The sequence below is a fragment of the Spermophilus citellus genome (assembly GCF_964194105.1).
Source record: "Spermophilus citellus genome assembly, chromosome: 9".
NCBI classification, from domain to species: Eukaryota; Metazoa; Chordata; class Mammalia; order Rodentia; family Sciuridae; genus Spermophilus; species Spermophilus citellus.
Window position 1 is genome coordinate 50,847,379 of NC_138191.1, and position 21,002 is coordinate 50,868,380.

At 39.5% G+C, this 21,002-nt stretch overlaps 1 pseudogene across 1 annotated transcript in view; it reads left to right on the top strand.

The window, feature by feature from the left end:
- The window catches only part of LOC308655491 (rho GTPase-activating protein 29-like), a 631,986-nt pseudogene that overhangs the window by 45,968 nt on the left and 565,016 nt on the right, over positions 1–21,002 (top strand). The window contains exons 19-21 of the transcript in view: positions 7,966–8,281; positions 8,411–8,519; positions 10,711–11,012. The product of the transcript in view is annotated as a rho GTPase-activating protein 29-like (transcript). The remainder of the gene's footprint in view (positions 1–7,965; positions 8,282–8,410; positions 8,520–10,710; positions 11,013–21,002) is intronic.

The window sequence follows — 21,002 nt, forward strand, 5'->3', positions numbered from 1 at the left end:
TTTTGATGCAAATGGATTTCCAGTTTTCCCAGCACCATTTGTTGAAGATGCTATCCTTCCTCCATTGCATGCTTTTAGCCCCTTTATCAAATATAAGATAGTTGTAGTTTTGTGGATTGGTTACTGTGTCTTCTATTCTGTACCATTGGTCCACCCGCCTGTTTTGGTACCAGTACCATGCTGTTTTTGTTACTATTGCTCTGTAATATAGTTTGAAGTCTGGTATCGCTATACCGCCTGATTCACACTTCCTGCTTAGCATTGTTTTTGCTATTCTGGGTCTTTTATTATTCCATATGAATTTCCTGATTGTTTTATCTATTTCTACAAGAAATGCTGTTGGGATTTTGATTGGGATAGCATTGAACTTATAGAGAACTTTTGGTAATATCGCCATTTTGATGATGTTAGTTCTGCCTATCCATGAACAGGGTATATTTTTCCATCTTCTGAGGTCTTCTTCTATATCTCTCTTTAGGGTTCTGTAGTTTTCATTGTATAGGTCTTTCACCTCTTTTGTTAGGTTGATTCCCAAGTATTTTATTTTTTGGGGGGATAGTGTGAATGGAGTAGTTGTCCTTATTTCCGTTTCAGAGGATTTGTCGCTGATATACAGGAATGCATTTGATTTATGCGTGTTGATTTTATATCCTGCCACTTTGCTGAATTCATTTATTAGCTCTAATAGTTTCTTTGTAGACCCTTTTGGGTCCGTTAGGTATAGAATCATATCGTCTGCAAATAGTGATAATTTAAGTTCTTCTTTTCCTATTTTTATGCCTTTAATTTCTTTCATCTGTCTAATTACTCTGGCCAGTGTTTCGAGGACTATGTTGAACAGAAGTGGTGAGAGAGGGCATCCCTGTCTTGTACAAGATCTTAGAGGGAATGCCTTCAATTTTTCTCCATTCAGAATGATGCTGGCCTGTGGCTTATCGTAGATTGCTTTTACAATGTTGAGGTATGATCCTGTTATCCCTAATTTTTCTAGAGTTTTGAACATAAAGGGATGCTGTACTTTGTCGAATGCTTTTTCTGCATCTATCGAGATGATCATATGGTTCTTATTTTTAAGTCTATTGATGTGGTGAGTAACATTTATTGATTTCCGTATATCGAACCAGCCTTGCATCCCAGGGATGAATCCTACTTGATCATGGTGTATAATTTTTTTGATATGATTTTGAATCCGATTTGCCAGAATTTTATTGAGGATTTTTGCATCTAGGTTCATTAGAGATATTGGTCTGTAGTTTTCTTTCTTTGAAGTGTCTCTGTCTGGTTTAGGCATCAGGGTGATGTTGGCCTCATAGAATGTATTTGGAAGTTCTCCCTCTTTTTCTATTTCCTGAAATAGCTTGAAAAGTATTGGTGTTAGTTCCTCTTTAAAGGTTTTGTAAAACTCTGCTGTATACCCGTCTGGTCCTGGGCTTTTCTTAGGTGGTAGTCTTTTGATGGTTTCTTCTATTTCCTCTATTGTTATTGGTCTGTTTAGGTTGTCTATATCTTCCTGACTCAATCTGGGCAGATCATATGACTTAAGAAATTTATCGATGCCTTCACTATCTTCTATTTTATTGGAGTATAAGGATTCAAAATAATTTCTGATTATCTTCTGTATTTCTGAAGTGTCTGTTGTGATATTGCCTTTTTCATCCCGTATGCTAGTAATTTGGGTTCTCTCTCTTCTTCTCTTCGTTAGCATGGCTAAGGGTCTGTCGATTTTATTTATTTTTTCAAAGAACCAACTTTTGGTTTTGTCAATTTTTTCAATTGTTTCTTTTGTTTCGATTTCATTAATTTCAGCTCTGATTTTAATTATTTCTTGCCTTCTACTTCTTTTGCTGTTGTTTTGCTCTTCTTTTTCTAGGATTTTGAGATGAAATATGAGATCGTTTATTTGTTGGTGTTTTTCTTTTTTTAAGGAATGTGCTCCAAGCAATGAATTTTTCTCTTACAACTGCTTTCAATGTGTCCCATGGATTCCGATATGTTGTGTCTGTGATTTCATTTAACTCTAATAAGTTTTTAATTTCCTCCTTAATGTCTTCTATAACCCATTGATCATTCAGTAACCTATTGTTCATTCTCCAAGTGATGCATGATTTTTCCTTCCTTCTTTTATCGTTGATTTTCTGTTTCATTCCATTATGATCAGATAAGATGCATGGTATTATTTCTACTCCTTTATATTGTCTAAGAGTTGCCCTGTGACATAATATCTGATCTATTTTTGCGAAGGATCCATGTGCTGCTGAGAAAAAAGTGTAACTACTTGATGTTGGGTGGTATATTCTATATATGTCAATTAAGTCTAGGTTGTTAATTGTGTTATTGAGTTCTATAGTTTCCTTATTTAACTTTTGTTTGGAGGATCTGTCCAGTGGTGAGAGAGGTGTGTTGAAGTCTCCCATGATTATTGTATGGTGGTCTATTAGACTCTTGTACTTGAGAAGAGTTTGCTTGATGAACGTAGCTGCACCATTGTTTGGGGCATATATATTTATGATTGTTATGTCTTGTTGGTGTATGGTTCCCTTGAGCAGTATGCAGTGTCCCTCTGTATCCTTTTTGATTAACTTTGGCTTGAAATCTATTTTGTTTGATATGAGTATGGACACTCCTGCTTGTTTCCGCAGTCCATATGAGTGGAATGATTTTTCCCAGCCTTTCACCTTCAGTCTATGTATATCTTTTCCTATCAAATGCGTCTCCTGTAGGCAACATATTGTTGGATCTTGTTTTGTGATCCATTCAACTAGCCTGTGTCTCTTAATTGGTGAGTTTAAGCCATTAACATTTAGGGTTATTATTGAGATATGGTTTGTTCCTCCAGTCATATTTGTTTATTTATGTTACTAAACCTGATTAGTTTTCCTCTTTGATTACTTTCCCCCCTTTACTGTCCTACCTCCCACTGATGGTTTTCAATGTTATTTTCAGTTTCCTCTTCCTGTAATGTTTTGCCAAGGATTTTTTGAAGAGATGGTTTTCTAGCTGCGAATTCTTTTAACTTTTGTTTATCGTGAAAGGTTTTAATTTCATCTTCCATCCTGAAGCTTAATTTCGCCGGATACACGATTCTTGGTTGGAACCCATTTTCTTTCAGTGTTTGAAATATGTTATTCTAGGATCTTCTAGCTTTCAGAGTCTGTGTTGAGAGATCAGCTGTTATCCTGATTGGTTTGCCCCTAAATGTAATCTGCTTTCTTTCTCTTGTAGCTTTTAAAATTCTCTCCTTATTCTGTATGTTGGGCATCTTCATTATAATGTGTCTAGGTGTGGATCTCTTATGATTTTGCACTTTCAGCATCCTGTAGGCTTCTAGGATATGGGATTCTGTTTCATTCTTCAAGTCTGGGAAGTTTTCTCATATTATTTCATTGAATAGATTGTTTATTCCTTTGGTTTGGAGCTCTGTGCCTTCCTGTAACCCAATGACTCTTAAGTTTGGTCTTTTAATGTTATCCCATATTTCTTGAATGTTCTGTTCATGGTTTCTTAGCAGTCTTGCTGAGCTGTCTATGTTCTTTTCAAGTTGAAATACTTTGTCTTCATTGTCTGATGTTCTATCTTCTAAGTGATCTACTCTGTTGGTAGTATTGTCAATTGAGGTTTTAAGTTGGTTTATTGCTTCCTGCATTTCTAGGATTTCTATTTGCTTGTTTTTTATTACTTCTATCTCCCTGTGAAATTGATCTTTTACTTCCTGGATTTGTTTCTGTAGTTCCTTGTCAATGTGATCTTTCATTGTCTGATTTTGCTGTCTCATGTCTTCCTTGAGACTCCAGATCATCTGAAGCATGTATATCCTGAACTCTTTATCTGACATTCCATCTGTTGCAGCTATTACCTCTTCTAGAGTTGAGTTGACCTGCATTGCTTGTGGTCCTTTCTTTCCTTGTCTTTTCATATTGCTCGCGTTTCTTTCTGCTTGGTGAAACTGTTGTGATTTTGAAATTTTCCCCCTGTTTATTTATATTGCTCTTGTATAGTTGGGAGATCTCTCTTGCAGGGCGGGTAGTGGCTGTGCTCCTCCTTTAATTAGGGTGATCTATCTACCATGCTGGTTGGTCGTAGGTCTGCCCACCCTGCGGGTGCAGGTGGCGGCTCTACTCTGCCCCCACTCCAATTGTGGTGACGTAACTACCACGTCCTCGGGTCGTTGGTCCTGATCCGGATGTGGGCGGCAGCTCTGCTCCACCCCTACTCCAATTGGTGTGACGTGTCTACCACGCTGGTCGGCCTCTAAGCCTGTTCCGCCGGTGGGTCTCAGATCTGCCTACCTTGCGGGCTCGGGCGGCAGTTCTGCTCAGCCCCCACTCCCAGTGGGGGTACCTAACTGCCTCTCCAATGGGTCGCTGGGCCTTTTCCGGACACGGGCGGCGGCTCTGCTCAACCCCCACTCCAACCAGTGTGACGTGACTGCCTCGATGCTACTTGTCCACCACACTGGCAGGCTGCTGAGCATGTCCTGCCAGTGGGTCGCAGGTCTGCCTACCTTGCAGGATCAGACGGCGGCTCTTCACAGCCCCCACTCCAAATGGGGTGACTTGGCTACCGCGCCGTCGGGTCGCTTGTCCTGTTCCAGGCGTGGGCGGCTACTCTCCTCGGCCCCAGCTGCAGTTGGGGTGTCGTGATACCACTCCGGCGGGTCACTTAGCCTGCTCTGGGTGCAGGTGGCAGCTCCACTCTGCCCCCCAGGCCCCCGCAGCACCTAGCAGGACCCGGACCGAGAAGCAGTCCCTGTAGGGTCCCCAACCCTGGGCCAAAGCAGCTTCGGGAGCCAGAAGCCGGCCTCTCCGATCCCAGCCACGCTCTGCTAGGAGCAGGCTCCACAGAGCAACCGCCGCGGGTTCCCCAACCCCAGGCCAAAGCAGCCCCGGGAGCCCAAGCCTGGCCGCACCAAACTCTCCCAGCTCGGTGCACGCTCTGCTAGGAGCAGGGTCAAAGACGCAGTCCCCGCAGGCTCCCCAGCCCCCAGCCAAAACTGTTCCGGGAGTCAGAGCCCCGCTGCCCCTCGGCGCACGTTCCACTTGTAGCTGGCCTCAGCTCGCAGTCTCCACGGGTTCCCCGGCCCTGGGCTAAAGCAGCTACGGGAGCCAGAACCCAGCCTCTCTGATCCCTGCCACACTCTGCTAGGAGCAGGCTCCACAGAGCGACCCCCGCGGGTACCCCAGCCTCAGGCCCAAGCAGCCCTGGGAGCCCGAGCCTGGCCGCTCCAAACTCTCCCAGCTCGGTGTACGCTCCGCTAGGGGCAGGGTCAAAGACGCAGTCCCCGCGGGCTCCCCAGCCCCGGGCCAAAACTGTTCCGGGAGTCAGAGCCACGCCGCCCCTCAGCGCACGTTCCACTTGTAACTGGCCTCAGCCCGGAGTCCCCGCAGGATCCCCCGCCCTGGGCCAAAGCAACCCGGGGAGCCAGAATCTGGCTGCTCAAAGTCCGGCTCACGCCTTGCCAGGAGCGAGCCCCAAAGAGTATTCTCCTCAGGATCTCCAGTCCCGAGCCTGAGCGATCTGTCTGCGAGACGCAGGCAAATACCAGCCTGGAATCACCTGTTCTGTAATTGAATGAGCTGAGATCAGTAGAAAACAGGGATGATTGCATCAGCTCTCCAAGATGGCGGCTGCTGTCCTCCTCCGTGGTCCGACCGGTGTCGGGAATCGAACTGGACCGCTTCTCTCCTCTGTCTCAAAGCTGGAACTCAGCACTAAGCACGGCCAGAGCACCGCTGGCAGGAGCCTCCAGAATCCGCTTCGCTGTAATCCTGCTCTGGTACCTCGCCGCTAACTAGTGCGTACCCCAGACTCCATCTGCGGGGTGGTCCGCCGACCAGGTACTGCTACCCTCCGTGTGGAGAAATCGCCCGCGACCGAGCCCCCGCAGCCGAATCCCGCATGCTGCAAATCTGTCCTCTAGATTCTAGAGCACCTCAATTTCACTGGAGATTCCCAACAAGGTAGCCTTCAGCCGTTTCACCTCGTCTTTCTCCCCCACAGTGACGCGGCGCACTGGGGTGCTGCACTCCCATCGCCGCCATCTTCCCGCTCCCAGATCTCCTTTTTAAAAAATTTATTTTAAATTTTTTTATTAGTTCTAATCAGTTATACATGACAGTAGAAAGCTTTTTGATCCATTATACACAAATGGAGCACAACTTTTCATTTCTCTGGTTGTACATGATATAGAATTGCACAAAATATGCAGTCATACATGCATCTAGGGTAATGATGTTTGTCTCATTCCACCATCTTTCCTACTCTCATGCCCTCTTCCCTTACCTCCTTCCCCTTGACCCAGTCAAAAATTTTCCTTTCTTCCTACAACATCATCTCCATTATGGATCAGCATCCACTTATCAGAGAGAACATTTGGCCTTTGGTGTTTTGGGATTGGCTTACTTTACTTAGCATGATATTCTCCAACTTCATCCACTTACCTGCAAATGCCATAATTTAATTCTCTTTTAATGCTGAGTATCATTCCATTGTGTATATATACACCACATTTTATTTATCCATTCATATATTGAAGGGCATTGAATTATTCCATGAAATAGAAAAGGAGGGAACCCTTCCAAATTCATTTTATGAAGCTAGTATCATTCTGATACCAAAACCAGGTAAAGATACATCAAGGAAACAAAATTTCAGTCCAATATCTCTGATGAACATAGATGCAAAAAATTTTCAATAAAATTCTGGCAATCCCATACAAAAACATATTTAAAAAATAGCGCACCATGATCAAGTGGGGTTCATTCCAGGGATGCAAGATTGATTCAACATACAGAAATCAATAAATTAATTAATCACACTAATAGACTTAAAGAAAAGAATCATACAATTATATAAATTGATGAAGAGAAAGCATTTGACAAAATATAGCACCCTTTTATGTTCAAAACACTAGAAAAACTAGGGATAGTAGGAATATACCTCAACATTGTAAAAGCTATCTATGCTAAACCCAAGGCTAACATTATTCTAAATGGAGAAAAATTGGAAGCATTTCCTCTAGAAATTGGAACAAGACATTGATGCCCTCTTTTACCACTTCTATTCAACATAGTCCTTGAGACTCTAGCCAGAGAAATTAGACAGATGAAAGAAATTAAAGGCATATGAATAGGGAAAGAAGAACTCAAGCTATCATTATTTGCTGGTGACATGGTATTCTATCCTTAGGGGATCCAAAAAACTCCACTAGAAAACTAGAATTAATAAATCAATTTGGCAAAGTAGCAGGATATAAAATCAATACCCATAAATCCAATGCATTCCTATACATCAGTGATGAATCCTCTGAAAGAGAAATTAGGAAAACCACCCCATTCATGATAGCATCAGATCTCCTTGAATAGTCATAGAACTAAAAAGCAGCCAGTGCTTGAAGTAAAACTAGAACATTGATAGTGGCAGTAGAACAGAGAGATGTTCAGGAGAGAGAATCCTCTAGGCTAGAAAACTAGCTGAAAGGGGCTGGGAGTGTGACTAGTGGTAGAACACTTGCCTAGCACACGTGAGACACTAGGTTTAATACTCAGCACTGCATAAAAAATAAATAAAATAAAGGTAACTAACTAAAAATATTTTTTTTAAAAGAAAAGTAACTGTGGGCTGTGAGAGAAATTGACAGTGATGTTTCAGTTTCCAGAAACTGGGAGTATATACAAAGATGGAGCAATTTTTAAGGGGTATTTTTTTTCCTTCTGCTGGTAAGAGTTCAGTAGTTCCTTCTATTTACATGAATTTTATCCTAATATAGTACTCTGAAACTCAGTTTGGTGTGTGGTATTATGATCAAACAAACGATTCTTTCCCTAGACCCACCAAACTTGACCCTTGACAAATGTTTTGTGGACTTCTATAGCCCATGTTTACTTGACCCTTCTCAATTCATAGTAAACTACCATTAAGGACCTCTAATGGGCAAATCTCATATACTTTATGTGTTCTTCTTTTCAGGGTAGTAGACCATTCAGAAGAAAACCTGATGAATTCAAAAAACTTGGGGGTGGTATTTGGACCATGTCTCATGAGGCCAAGACCTGCAACTGCTCCTGTTACTATCTCCTCCTCCCTTGCTGCATATGCCAATCAGGCCCTGTTGGTAGAGTTCCTCATTACCAACTCACAGATGATCTTCGATGAGTTCCTAGAGTCACAAAATGTTACATGTAGTACAGGTGTTATTGCATCTCTGGTGGATAAAAGCTGTCTTTCCAAACCCATGATATTACCAGAACATTCCACAAAGTCACAATATTTTTCTTCAAAGGAAGTGAGTTTTGATTATTATAGAATTACATCAGAACTTTGTGATGTTTATGTTAATAACTTAGCAGTCTTTGAACTGTTTATTTTGAGGTGTGTTTTGCTTTTTCAATTTGAATTTTTTTTGCATTAATAGGATATCCACACTGAAGATAGTGAAAGTGAAAATTTTTAATCAGCTACATCATTTCAGGAACCAGAATGGAAGCAAAATGCATTGGAAATATGTGATGCATATCTCATTGGTTAATGGTCATGTACTATATATGTTTACATATTTTCAAACTTTGCAAATAAGTCTTGATTAAAAACAAGGTGAATGAAGTTGAGGGAAGTTCAACCTTCAAGGTTTTATTAGTTAACTTTGCTAACCATTGAGAAAGTTTAATGAATGTCATTTAAATTAATATCATTTTTTGTTTCTTTCTTGTAAGGAGATATCTTGGAATTCATAAATTTTTTTTTGTTCTCCTTCTGAGATTTGTTTTTATTTTTACTTCTTGTCATCAATTAAAGTCAAGGAAGAAATAAAGTGGACTCCTGAAACTCAAAAAAATAGACTCCTAAAATTTTTTGATGTCCCTTTACCTGTGGCCGAACTTTAGCACATTAAGCACACATGTCTTCCATTTTCTTGGCCGAAGTCCTGTTGTTTATTGTTTTTTTGTTAATTTTATTTCAGTGAATGGTTTCTGTTAAGGTGATCAAAAAGCTTCCATTTGTTACTGCTTTACTGGAGCTAAATTCCAATTTTTTCAAAATATAGCCATATATGTTAAATTTGATGTCTAAAAATTAATTAAATATCAATGAATGTAGCCTGACAAAGTCTGAAAACAAAGGGAGTCAATTATCTGTCTGCTAAGAAAAGCACTGGACTCACTGATTCCATTTACCTGATTTGATCTTATTAGCACTTCTGTGCTATGAACCTTGGCCTCATTTAAGCCATAGTGAACAGTCTGAGGAAGGTAAATAATGCCAAGGGTCATGTCCCTAAATTATTGTTGATTTAGGATTTGAACCTCATCCTGTATCATTCCTAGATGGAACCTTATTTCACTATCCAAGGAAATTGGAATCCCAAGTAGGTATAGTAATAACAATAAATAGTGTTTAAATATTGTCAAGTTTTCCTTACATACCAGGCAATTCTAAGCCTGTTCCTTAGTAGATCATTAAGACCACATGCCAACATATCTCCACATAGGAGTCAGTCTTGACAGAGGAAGGCAGGAAGGGCTAGTGCAATGGACTTGCCCAGGGCAGAACTGGAGCAGGAGCTGAGCCAGCACCCAGGCAGCTGGCTGCAGAGTCTGCACTCTTCATGGTGCTAGAAGTTCTGCAGGACTGTAAATACGTTCTGGTGGTTACCATCCAACCACAATGGCCCAGCTCCCTTCTATCAATTGGAGAAGGGCCCAGGAGAGCAAATCACAGGAGCACTGCCTGGGAACCAGGGAAGAGAGGCCAGCAGCCTCAGGTGAAGAAGGAGGTCAGATGAGATGATGACCTGCAAGTGATGCTGGTGTGCACCTGTCTACAAACCACTGCCCAAGGATGTGGGAGAAGGACCAGGTGGCAGGGATGAGGACCATGGGCTATGGACAGGGCCATTGGAAAGCCGTCAGACCACTAGCAAGGCACACAGTTTGTCTGATGTTTCTCAGCAGGGAGAGGAGGATCATGGCCAGAGGGCTGCACCTTTCTAGCAGCAGGAGCTTCTGGGGTACATGCAGCAAAGACAGAGTGTGAAGAGCTAGGGTTTTAGGTCAGAAAACAGGGACCTTGGGACCAGATGAGAGGAGAAAGAGAAGGAAGTAAATCTGGAGTCACCAGAACCAGTAGCAGAATGGCAATTTTGACAGCTCTTCAACCTTCCTTTGACCAGAGGATGTTGCCATGTATTAATGGATCAGCTGGGAGAGCATCCAAGTCCTCTCTGGTGTGTTGCCCTCAGTTTGGACAGAATGTAGCTGGAAAGCAGATGAAATGAGGAGGCAAAGTTCTTGGGATTCAGGACATGGCTTTGATTGGTCTATATAATAGTGTTACTGTTCTGCGGTTACCAGTGTCTCCCTGTTGAAATCAGCACAGTCTTAACCCAGAAAATATTCATTCATAGGTAATATATTAAAACAAGTTACTTCAGGAAGAGTTATTTTTTTGTTATTGTTTTATTTAACCAACACATGATGTGCTTTGTGGTTATTTATTGTATTGATTTAGATAATTTTTAAAAAAGTAATGCTTTAATTCAAAATATACCTTTAATGCTGTGTGAATTTGTAATTCCTCTGCATCAATGACTGAGAATATCATGTTGGGAAAAATATATAAGACTGTGTTGTTTTGAGAGAGTGACCATTTATAACTAACCACACTTCGTTACTAACCAAGCTCCATGAAGTTAAAAAAAATATATTTCTTTTTCAGATAACAAAGAACTTGAATCATTATCCCGAAAGATGGATGATATGTGTAAAACCACTGAACCACTTAGTTTGAAATCTGATTTGGCAACGAATGACATACAGAGGCATACACCAACCACCAAGATTGGACATGCAATTTTGTCTGTAGATAGGTTCCATCTTGCAAGCTCTCCTAATGAGAGAAACAGCAGAAATGTGGGAAATGTAAATTCAGACAAGTTTTGCAAGAATCTTGCTTTTGAAGGACTTAATAGCAAAGATACCCCTCCTACTGTTTGTTCCAAATTTTATGGCTTTGATCAGCAGTTTCCACAAAAATCTCAGGAACAACTGTGAATGTCTAGAGCGTTCGGGTCCCTGGGTAAGGGTCGCAAAATAACCGGGACACAGGGGATGCAGAGCCAAGGCAGCAATTGCAACTGCATGTTGAGGTTTATTTGTAAGTTCCTTTTATATTTTTCTTCTAACAAAGCAAGCAATTCTTCAGTAACACTTTACCCGCATTGCCCAAAAATTATGCCTCAGCGGGTACACAGAGCTAAATTCAGATTGTTCCTGTTCATTTGATAAGTACCCTCCCAAAGTTCTTTGTAGACATTATCTAATCCCCGAATGTACTGTTCCCAGGTCCAGTATGCAGGAAGCTTCTTCCTCTTGGCCAAACCTTGCAGAACTTGTGACTTGCGATAAGGGGAAGAGAACTTTTCCTCCTCCTAGCTGAGGTTTGCCTCAGCTGACCTAAATCACAGCCACAGCTCTTGCAAAAAGTCAGGCCTGAGGGAGCTAAACTCTGCAGACTCAAACCCCAACAATTCCTTCCTTTTTCTTTTATTTTTCTAAAACAGCTTACCACAAAGTTAATATAGAGTTTTGAGATGGTCTTATGCACATGCAATATATAGTCACAAACAGGATAATAACTAAGCATAACACTATTCCCACTCCTCCAGCCGTATGGGTAAGACTTTGAGCAATTCCTTTGGGATCTAATCTCTCTAACTGCTTTAAAAATAATTCAGCTATTTGTGCAGAATCATCATGTTGAAACCCTTTTCCAAAAATTTCAAATATATCCTTTTGTAAAGAATCAATCATTAATTGAGGTGTTTCATTACCATCAAGATAATTTTGTATGATACTCCATTCGTGTAAACTTTGATTATATTGTATATTAGTTATACAGAAAGAAGTTGAATTTCAGTTACATTTTAATCTAATTTCTTGTTCTAAAGTGAGTATCTTTTTTCCTAACCAATTAACTGTCTGTTTTAAAATATCCATTTGAGTTTGAAGTCTAGAATCAATTTGAGCTTGGGATAGCCATAACTCATGCAAATCTTTATGCCATTTCTCAACAAAATGTTTTGTTTGTAAGGAAGTATGTAAAGCTATCCCTGAAACTGTAGCAACTATAGCCACTGCAATAAGACTTAGAATTACAGCAACAACAACTCCCACAAACCGTTTAGTACGTTTTAACAATCATCTAAAGAATTTCAGAACCAAAGTATTTACAGGATCTTGGGACCATGGTCTTTGTAAGTTCACAGGAAGCCAAATGTGAGAGCACTGTTGTAATAGCACAATGGAATAACCAGAAGGAATAGAAACAGATGTATTAATACAGGTATACAATTTACAATTAAAGCATAAAATTTCCTTATCAAAAGTAACATTTCCAATTAAGAACAGATGTGGCATGGGCGCGCATGTAGTTATATTATATTCTTTAAATACAGTAATATTATAAGAAGTAGCAGATTGACTAGTCCCAGAGAAAGAGCCATTAGAGAAAATTACAGGTTTAGTTGCAGCAGCAATTTTCCATAAATGTGTTTGTAAATGATGAGGGTACTGCACCGAAGCCAAGCGTGGGTCAGCAATTCCGCCATCACCCCAGGCCATCAATTTGTCGTTCCGAATGGTTTCATTCCATCTCTCTTTCGGCGGGATTCTGTATGTAGAAGATAAATCACAAGCAGTAATATTCCATTCTGAACAATTTTTTAAGAACATCCTATAAGGACCCCACATGATAATATTCTGAAATATCTTCCCAAATTTACCTAAACATTCCTGACATATGAAAGGGGAGTATCTCAAGTCCTGATAAGTAAAATCGGGGCACTCGGGGAACATAGGGTATTTTTGTTCAGTTATATTATCCCAAGTCATATTAATGGACCATGCAGACAGCCGTTGTAAACGGGTTCGAGAACCATTACTCCAATTTCCAACTAGTATCCAATGTTGCCAATCTAATTGTAAGCAAGGAGGAACGCCCAAGCATATAGGTTTACTGTTATTATTCTTATAAGTGAAATTAAATGGTGTTCCATCATTAATATTCATATATGTTAAATTGTTCCAAGGGGGAGATAAAAGAGCAGGAGAAGTATATAAGGTAATATCCATGTCACCCCAAGTAACAGGTTCCAGCAAAGGTGGATTGGGAATATAGGCCCAATAGTGAGTATTATTATTTTGTACCTCAGAAGTGGAAGACACTGTCAATAATGCACACATGGCCAGAAATAAATTTTCTGGGGTGCAACTCTTCCCTGTTCATTGTAGCACCTTTTGCCCTTCCCCACTCAGCTTTTTAATTTGACCCCACGTAGGTAAGGGAGAGAAATTAGGACGTCGACGACGTCGGGCCCCAAGATGGAGACACGCCATTGCTGCCACCAGAACATCAAGCTCAGGATCTTGATTCCTCGGCTGGGGTAGTGGATAGGGTGCCCCCCTTGGTGCTGTTCTGATTGTGATGGGTCTGGATCCACCGCCCTGGGAGCCACTGCCGGTGTCCATTTTCTGTTGAAACATAAGAATAGCCTTTTCCCCTATAAAGTAAAATCCCTGGCTGCCATTCAACATCTGCTGCAATTTTTATCCAGATTGGTTCATGAACTGTTTCTAAGGTTTTTTGCTCAAAATGTCGTTCTGCTCTTGTCAATATTTCTCCTTGTGGAAGATTAAGGAAATTTAAAATAAATAAGGCTTGATGTAACGATGCTTTATGTTGATTTTGTAAATGTCTAAACAAGTGCATATTTAAATCTGTCATTTTCCTCCTTTTTAATTTTTTAATTTGTGTTTTAAGCGTAGCATGTACACGTTCTACTAAAGTTTGTCCTTGTGGATTATATTCTATTTCGGTTAGATGAACAATATCATATAATTTGCAAAAATCTTTAAAATTTTTACTAGTATAAGCCGGACCATTATCAGTTTTAATCATAGCGGGAATTCCCATAATAGCAAATGTTTTCACTAAGTGTTGAATAACATGATGGGTGGTTTCTAATATCTTTAAGTTTTGGTCCATTGTTGTTTTTAATTGGGTCATTTGTTGTGTCCCATGGACCAGGGAAGTGGTCCCTGTGTCCACCCCTGCAGCAATTCCCATTCCTAATAAGATGGTTAAAGTGAGGGATACAGGTTCCCGGCAGAACCCGGTTGTATGTCCCCTTATTTGATCTTCAAATGAACCTGCGTCATGATAGAGCACTCTGGGAAACATCTGCATTATTATACAATTAATTATATCTGTTGACCATTTTATGAAAACATAAATAATGTTTAAGTATATAGAATTATACTGTTGTAGGGATGGACAAGGCAAGGCACCTAAGATAGCACTGAAGACAGGGAAACAGTTCTATTTGGTTGCAACCGGATTCAGAGGGCATTGCTTCTGTTGTAATCAATTAATCCCCTGAAACCCAAGTTTAGGTAGTTTCAGAATTTTGTACTCAACATGTAAGGGAAGGGGCTCAGAAGTTCACAGTCTGTAGAAGTTCACAAAAAGCAGTTTTTATTTCTGTTTTTTCCTCTGTTCTGAGCAAGTTAACTTTTCAAGGACACCTGGGAGAACTTTTTTCTTTTTGTCAGCTGTTACCATGGAGCCCAGTTGATAACTTTTTTATCTTAGAAATGTAGCCATCTCTGTGAAGCCCCAGCTCAAGGCCAGAGGCCTTGTTCACATATTTTGTGAAAAACTAGTAAGGGGGTGTCTAGCACCTGGAGTGCTGATTTTTTCGGACAGTGGCCAAGTAGAACAGGGCAACATGAAAAGTAGAAGTTTATCTACATTAAACTCTTTTGTAGAGATTTTTTTGTTTATACTTTGGAACAATTTCTGAAAACCTTAGAATCTTTTTTTTCCCTCCCCTGCCCTCCCATCTTCTCTCTCTACCCCATCTACTGTAATTCATTTCTCTGCTTGTTTATTTTCCCATTCCCCTCACAACCTCTTATATGTAATTTTGTATAGCAATGAGGGTCTCCCTTCATTTCCATGCAATTTCCCTTTTCTCTCCCTTTCCCTCCCATCTCATGTCTCTGTTTAATGTTAATCTTTTCTTCCTGCTCTTCCTCCTTGCTCTGTTCATAGTTGCTCTCATTATATCAAAGAAGACATTTGGTATTTGTTTCTTAGGGATTGACTAGCTTCACTAAGCATAATCTGCTCTAGTGCCATCCATTTCCCTGCAAATTCTATGATTTTGTCATTTTTTATTGCTGCATAGTACTCCATTGTGTATAGATGCCACATTTTTTTTATCCATTCATCTATTGAAGGGCATCTGGGTTGGTTCCACAGTCTAGCTATTGTGAATTGTGCTGCTATGAACATCGATGTGGCAGTATCCCTGTAGCATGCTCTTTTAAGGTCTTCAGGGAATAGTCCAAGAAGGGCAATAGCAGGGTCAAATGGTGGTTCCATTCCCAGCTTTCCCAGGAATCTCCAAACTGCTTTCCAAATTGGCTGCACCAATTTGCAGTCCCACCAGCAATGTACAAGTGTACCCTTTTCTCCACATCCTCGCCAGCACTTGTTGTTGTTTGACTTCATAATGGCTGCCAATCTTACTGGAGTGAGATGGTATCTTAGGGTGGTTTTGATTTGCATTTCTCTGACTGCTAGAGATGGTGAGCATTTTTTCATGTACTTGTTGATTGATTGTATATCCTCCTCTGAGAAGTGTCTGTTCAGGTCCTTGGCCCATTTGTTGATTGGGTTATTTGTTTTCTTATTGTCTAATTTTTTGAGTTCTTTGTATACTCTGGATATTAGGGCTCTATCTGAAGTGTGAGGAGTAAAAATTTGTTCCCATGATGTAGGCTCCCTATTTACCTCTCTTATTGTTTCTCTTGCTGAGAAAAAACTTTTTAGTTTAAGTAAGTCCCATTTGTAGATTCTTGTTATTAACTCTTGTGCTATGGGTGTCCTATTAAGGAATTTGGAGCCCGACCCCACAATATGTAGATCAGAGCCAACTTTTTCTTCTATCAGACGCAGAGTCTCTGATTTGATATCAAGCTCCTTAATCCATTTTGAGTTAACTTTTGTGCATGGCGAGAGAAAGGGATTCAGTTTCATTTTGTTGCATATGGATTTCCAGTTTTCCCAGCACCATTTGTTGAAGATGCTATCCTTCCTCCATTGCATGCTTTTAGCCCCTTTATCAAATATAAGATAGTTGTAACTTTGTGGATTAGTCTCTGTGTCCTCTATTCTATACCATTGGTCCACCCGCCTGTTTTGGTACCAGTACCATGCTGTTTTTGTCACTATTGCTCTGTAATATAGTTTGAAATCTGGTATCGCTATACCGCCTGATTCACACTTCCTGCTTAGAATTGCTTTTGCTATTCTGGGTCTTTTATTTTTCCATATGAATTTCATGATTGCTTTATGTATTTCTACAAGAAATGCCGTTGGGATTTTGATTGGCATGCATTAAACCTATAGAGAACTTTTGGTAATATCACCATTTTGATAATGTTAGTTCTGCCTATCCATGAACAGGGTATATTTTTCCATCTTCTAAAATCTTCTTCTACTTCTCTCTTTAGGGTTCTCTAGTTTTCATTGTATAAATCTTTCACCTCTTTTGTTAGGTTGATTCCCAAGTATTTTATTTTTTTTGTGTATATTGTGAATGGAGTGTTTTCCCTCATTTCCATTTCAGAAGTTTTGTCGCTGATATACAGAAATGCCTTTGATTTATGCGTGTTGATTTTATATCCTGCCACTTTGCTGAATTCATTTATTAGCTCTAGTAATTTCTTTGTAGACCCTTTTGGGTCTTTTAGGTATAGAATCATGTCAGGTGCAAATAGTGATAATTTAAGTTCTTCTTTTCCTATTTTTATGCCTTTAATTTCTTTCGTCTGTCTAATTGCTCTGGCCAGTGTTTCGAGAACTATATTGAATAGAAGTGGTGATAGAGGGCATCCCTGTCTTGTTCCAGATTTTAGAGGGAATGCCTTTAACTTTTGTCCATTCAGAATGATGCTAGCCTGAGGCTTAGCATAGATAGCTTTTACAATATCAAGGTAAGTTCCTGTTATCCCTAGTTTTTCTAATGTTTTGAACATAAAGGGATGCTGTACTTTGTCGAATGCTTTCTCTGCATCTATCGAGATGATCATATGGTTCTTATCTTTAAGTCTATTGATGTGGTGAATAACATTTATTGATTTCCGTATATTGAACCATCCTTGCATCCCAGGGATGAATCCTACTTGATCATGGTGCACAATTTTTTTGATGTGTTTTTGTATTCAATTCGCCAGAATTTTATTGAAGATTTTTGCATCTAGGTTCATTAGAGATATTGGTCTGTAGTTTTCTTTCTTTGAGGTGTCTTTGTCTGGTTTCGTAATCAGGGTGATGTTGGCCTCATAGAATGAATTTGGAAGAGCTCCCTCTTTTTCTATTTCCTGAAATAACTTGAAAAGTATTGGTATTAATTCTTCTTTAAAGGTTTTGTAAAACTCCGCTGTATACCCATTCGGTCCTGGGCTTTTCTTGGTTGGTAGTCTTTTGATGGCTTCTTCAATTTCATCCATTGATATTGGTCTGTTCAAATTGTGTGTATCCCCCTGACTCAGTCTGGGCAAATCATATGACTTAAGAAATTTATTGATGTCTTCACTATCTTATATTTTATTGGAATATAGTTTTTCAAAATAATTTCTAATTGTCTTCTGTATTTCTGTTGCATCTTTTGTGATATTGCCTTTTTCATCCTGTATGTTAGTAATTTGAGTTCTCTCTCTTCTTCTCTTGGTTAGCATGGCTAAAGGTCTGTCGATCTTATTTATTTTTTCGAAGAACCAACTTTAATTTTGTTAATTTTTTCAATAGTTTCTTTTGTTTCAATTTCATTGATTTCTGCTCTGATTTTAATTATTTCTTGCCTTCTGCTACATTTGCTGTTGTTTTGCTCTTCCTTTTCTAGGGCTTTGAGATGAAGTGTGAGCTCATTTATTTGTTGGTTTTTTCTTTTTTTGAGAAATGACCACCAGGCGATGAATTTTCCTCTTAAAACTGCTTGCATTGTGTCCCATAGACTCCGATATGTTGTGTCTGTATTTTCATTTATCTCTAAGAATTTTTTGATTTCCTCTTTTATGTCTTCTGTAACCCATTGATCATTCAGTAACATATTGTTCATTTTCCATGTGATGTAGGATTTTTCCTTCCTTCTTTTATCATTGATTTCCAGTTTCATTCCATTATGATCAGATAAAATGCAAGGTATTATCTCCACCCCTTTATATTTACTGAGGGTTGCCTTATGGCATAATATATGGTCTATTTTTGAGAAGGATCCATGTGCTGCTGAGAAAAAAGTATATCCATTTGATGATGGTTGATATATTCTATATATGTCAGTTAACTCTAGGTTATTGATTGTGATATTGAGTTCTATAGTTTCTTTATTCAACTTTTGTTTGGAGGATCTCTCCAATGGTGAGAGAGGTGTGTTGAAGTCACCCATAATTATTGTGTTGTGGTCTATTTGATTCTTGAACTTGAGGAGAATTTGTTTTATGAATGTCGCAGCACCATTATTTGGTGCATAAATATTTATAATTGTTATGTCTTGTTGGTGAATGGTTCCTTTTAACAGTATATAATGTCCTTCTTTATCCCTTTTGATTAACTTAGTCTTGAAGTCAATTTTATTCGATATGAGGATGGCCACCCCTGCTTCCTTACGAGGACTCTGTACGTGGTATATTTTTTCCCATCCTTTCACCTTCAGCCTGTGTATATCTTTTCCAATCAGATGTGTCTCCTGGAGGCAGAATATTGTTGCATTTGTTTTTTTAATCCATGATACCAGCCTATGTCGCTTTATTGGAGAGTTTAAGCCATTAACATTCAGAGTTACTATTGATATATGGTTTGTACTTCCATCCATGTTTGATTATTTATCCTTTTTTAAAAAATTTTTAGTTTGTTTCTCCATGATTATCTTTCCCCTCACCCTCTGTCTTTACTGAGGCACTTCCCACTGATGGTTTTTGTTATTGTTTTTCATTTCTTCCTTGTGTAGTGTTTTGCTCAAAATGCTTCGCAATGCTGGTTTTCTGGCTGCAAATTCTTTTAACTTTTGTTTATCATGAAAGATTTTTATTTCGTTGTCATACCTGAAGCTTAATTTTGCTGGATACAGAATTCTTGGTTGGCATCCATTGTCTTTCAGTGTTTGAAATACATTGTTCCATGACCTTCTTGCTTTCAGTGTCTGTGATGAAAAACCCGGTGTTAACCTTATTGGTTTACCCCTGAATGTAATCTGTCTCCTTTCTCTTGTAGCTTTTAATATTTTCTCTTTGTTCTGTATATTGGATATCTTCATAACAATGTGTCTTGGCGTTGGTCTACTGTGATTTTGTGTGCTCGGTGTCCTGTATGCATCTTCAATTTGTATATCTCTTTCCTTTTTTATTTCTGGAAAGTTTTCTGTAATTATTTCATTCAGCAGGTTACTCATTCCCTTGGTTTGAATCTCTGTACCTTCTTCTATCCCGATGACTCATAAGTTTGTTTTTTTTATGTTATCCCAGAACTCTTGGATGTTTTTCTCATGATTTTTTACCAGCCTTTCTGAGTTGGCTAGACTCTTTTCAAGATGATATATTTTGTCTTCATTATCTGACGTTCTGGCTTCTACTTGCTCCACTCTGTTAGTGATACTCTCAATTAAGTTTTTAATTTGGTTTATCATTTCCTTCATTTCTAGAATTATTGTTTGATTATTTTTTATAATCTCTATCTCCTGATAAAGATGCTTAACTTCTTCTTTTATCTGTTTATGTAATGCATTCTCAATGTGTTCTTTCACTGCTTGAATTTGCTGTCTTGTATCCTCTTTAAGGTTCCATTCCATCTGTCTAAGTTGTTCCTTGAGTTCTTTATATGACCATTTTTCTGATGACTCTAGGTCCTCCTGAATATTTAGGCTGTCCTGCATTGTTTGTACTCCTTTTCTTCCTTGCTTTTTGAAGCTGCTCATGTTACTTCTTGTTCTGTTTGACTGCTGAGTTACTGTTTACTCCTATAAATTTATTAGATGCTTGGGAGGAAAGGTATTAGAAGGGAAGGGAAGAAGTCACTAAAGAGAATGAGAGTAAGGAGGTAGAATTCAAGGAAGGGGGGATAAAATAACTGAAAAGAAATGAAAAGACAAAAGAAGAAAAAAATAGGAAATAAAAAAAGAAAAAAAAATTTAAAAATAATAAAAAAATTAAAATTAAAATTAGAAGAAAAAAAAATTTAAAAAAAATTGTAAAAAAAATTAAAAAAACAACAAGAAAGAAAAATTAAAATGAAAGAAAAACCCAAATCAAAAAAAAAGAGAAAAGAAAAAAAAAAACTAATAAATGCAGTCTTAGAGTTTGATTAACTTCTCTTCCAGTAGGTGGAGCTGTGCCCACCAGGCCAAGTTTCTCCTGTCAATATGTGGGAACCAATCACTGTGCAGCAGCTCCTCCCACACTGGGCGAGTCTCCAATCCTGAGTGCCTAGGGCCTCCTCTTGTGTCTAGTCACTTCCCACTTTTCCTCTAGCCAGGCCCCTCTCACGGATGCTGCTCACCACAATACTGGGTACACGCCAGGTCTGCTGCTCCTGGGAGCCCTGTTTTCATGAACGGCTGGGCACAGTCTTCCAGTTTGCCATTCCCTCAGACCCTAAGTTTGTAGAGCTTGGGGCTGAGAATCCTCAGCGAATTTTACTTGCCCTCCCGTAGCCACGCCCCCGGTAGCTGGTGCAAGAGACCTTTGCTGTCAGCCCTAGTGGAAGCGGTAGTTCCGCGCCACCTCTGATTCCCTCGGGCTGGCTATCGCACTCACGGGAGAGCTGGGAGGAGCCCTTATGGGAGAGCTGGGAGGGGCCCTTAAGGTTTCCCCGATGTGTGGAGAGGGAAGGCTAGGGAATTACACACCTGTAGCCACAGGTTTCAATGAAGTTATCTCCTTCGCCGCAGT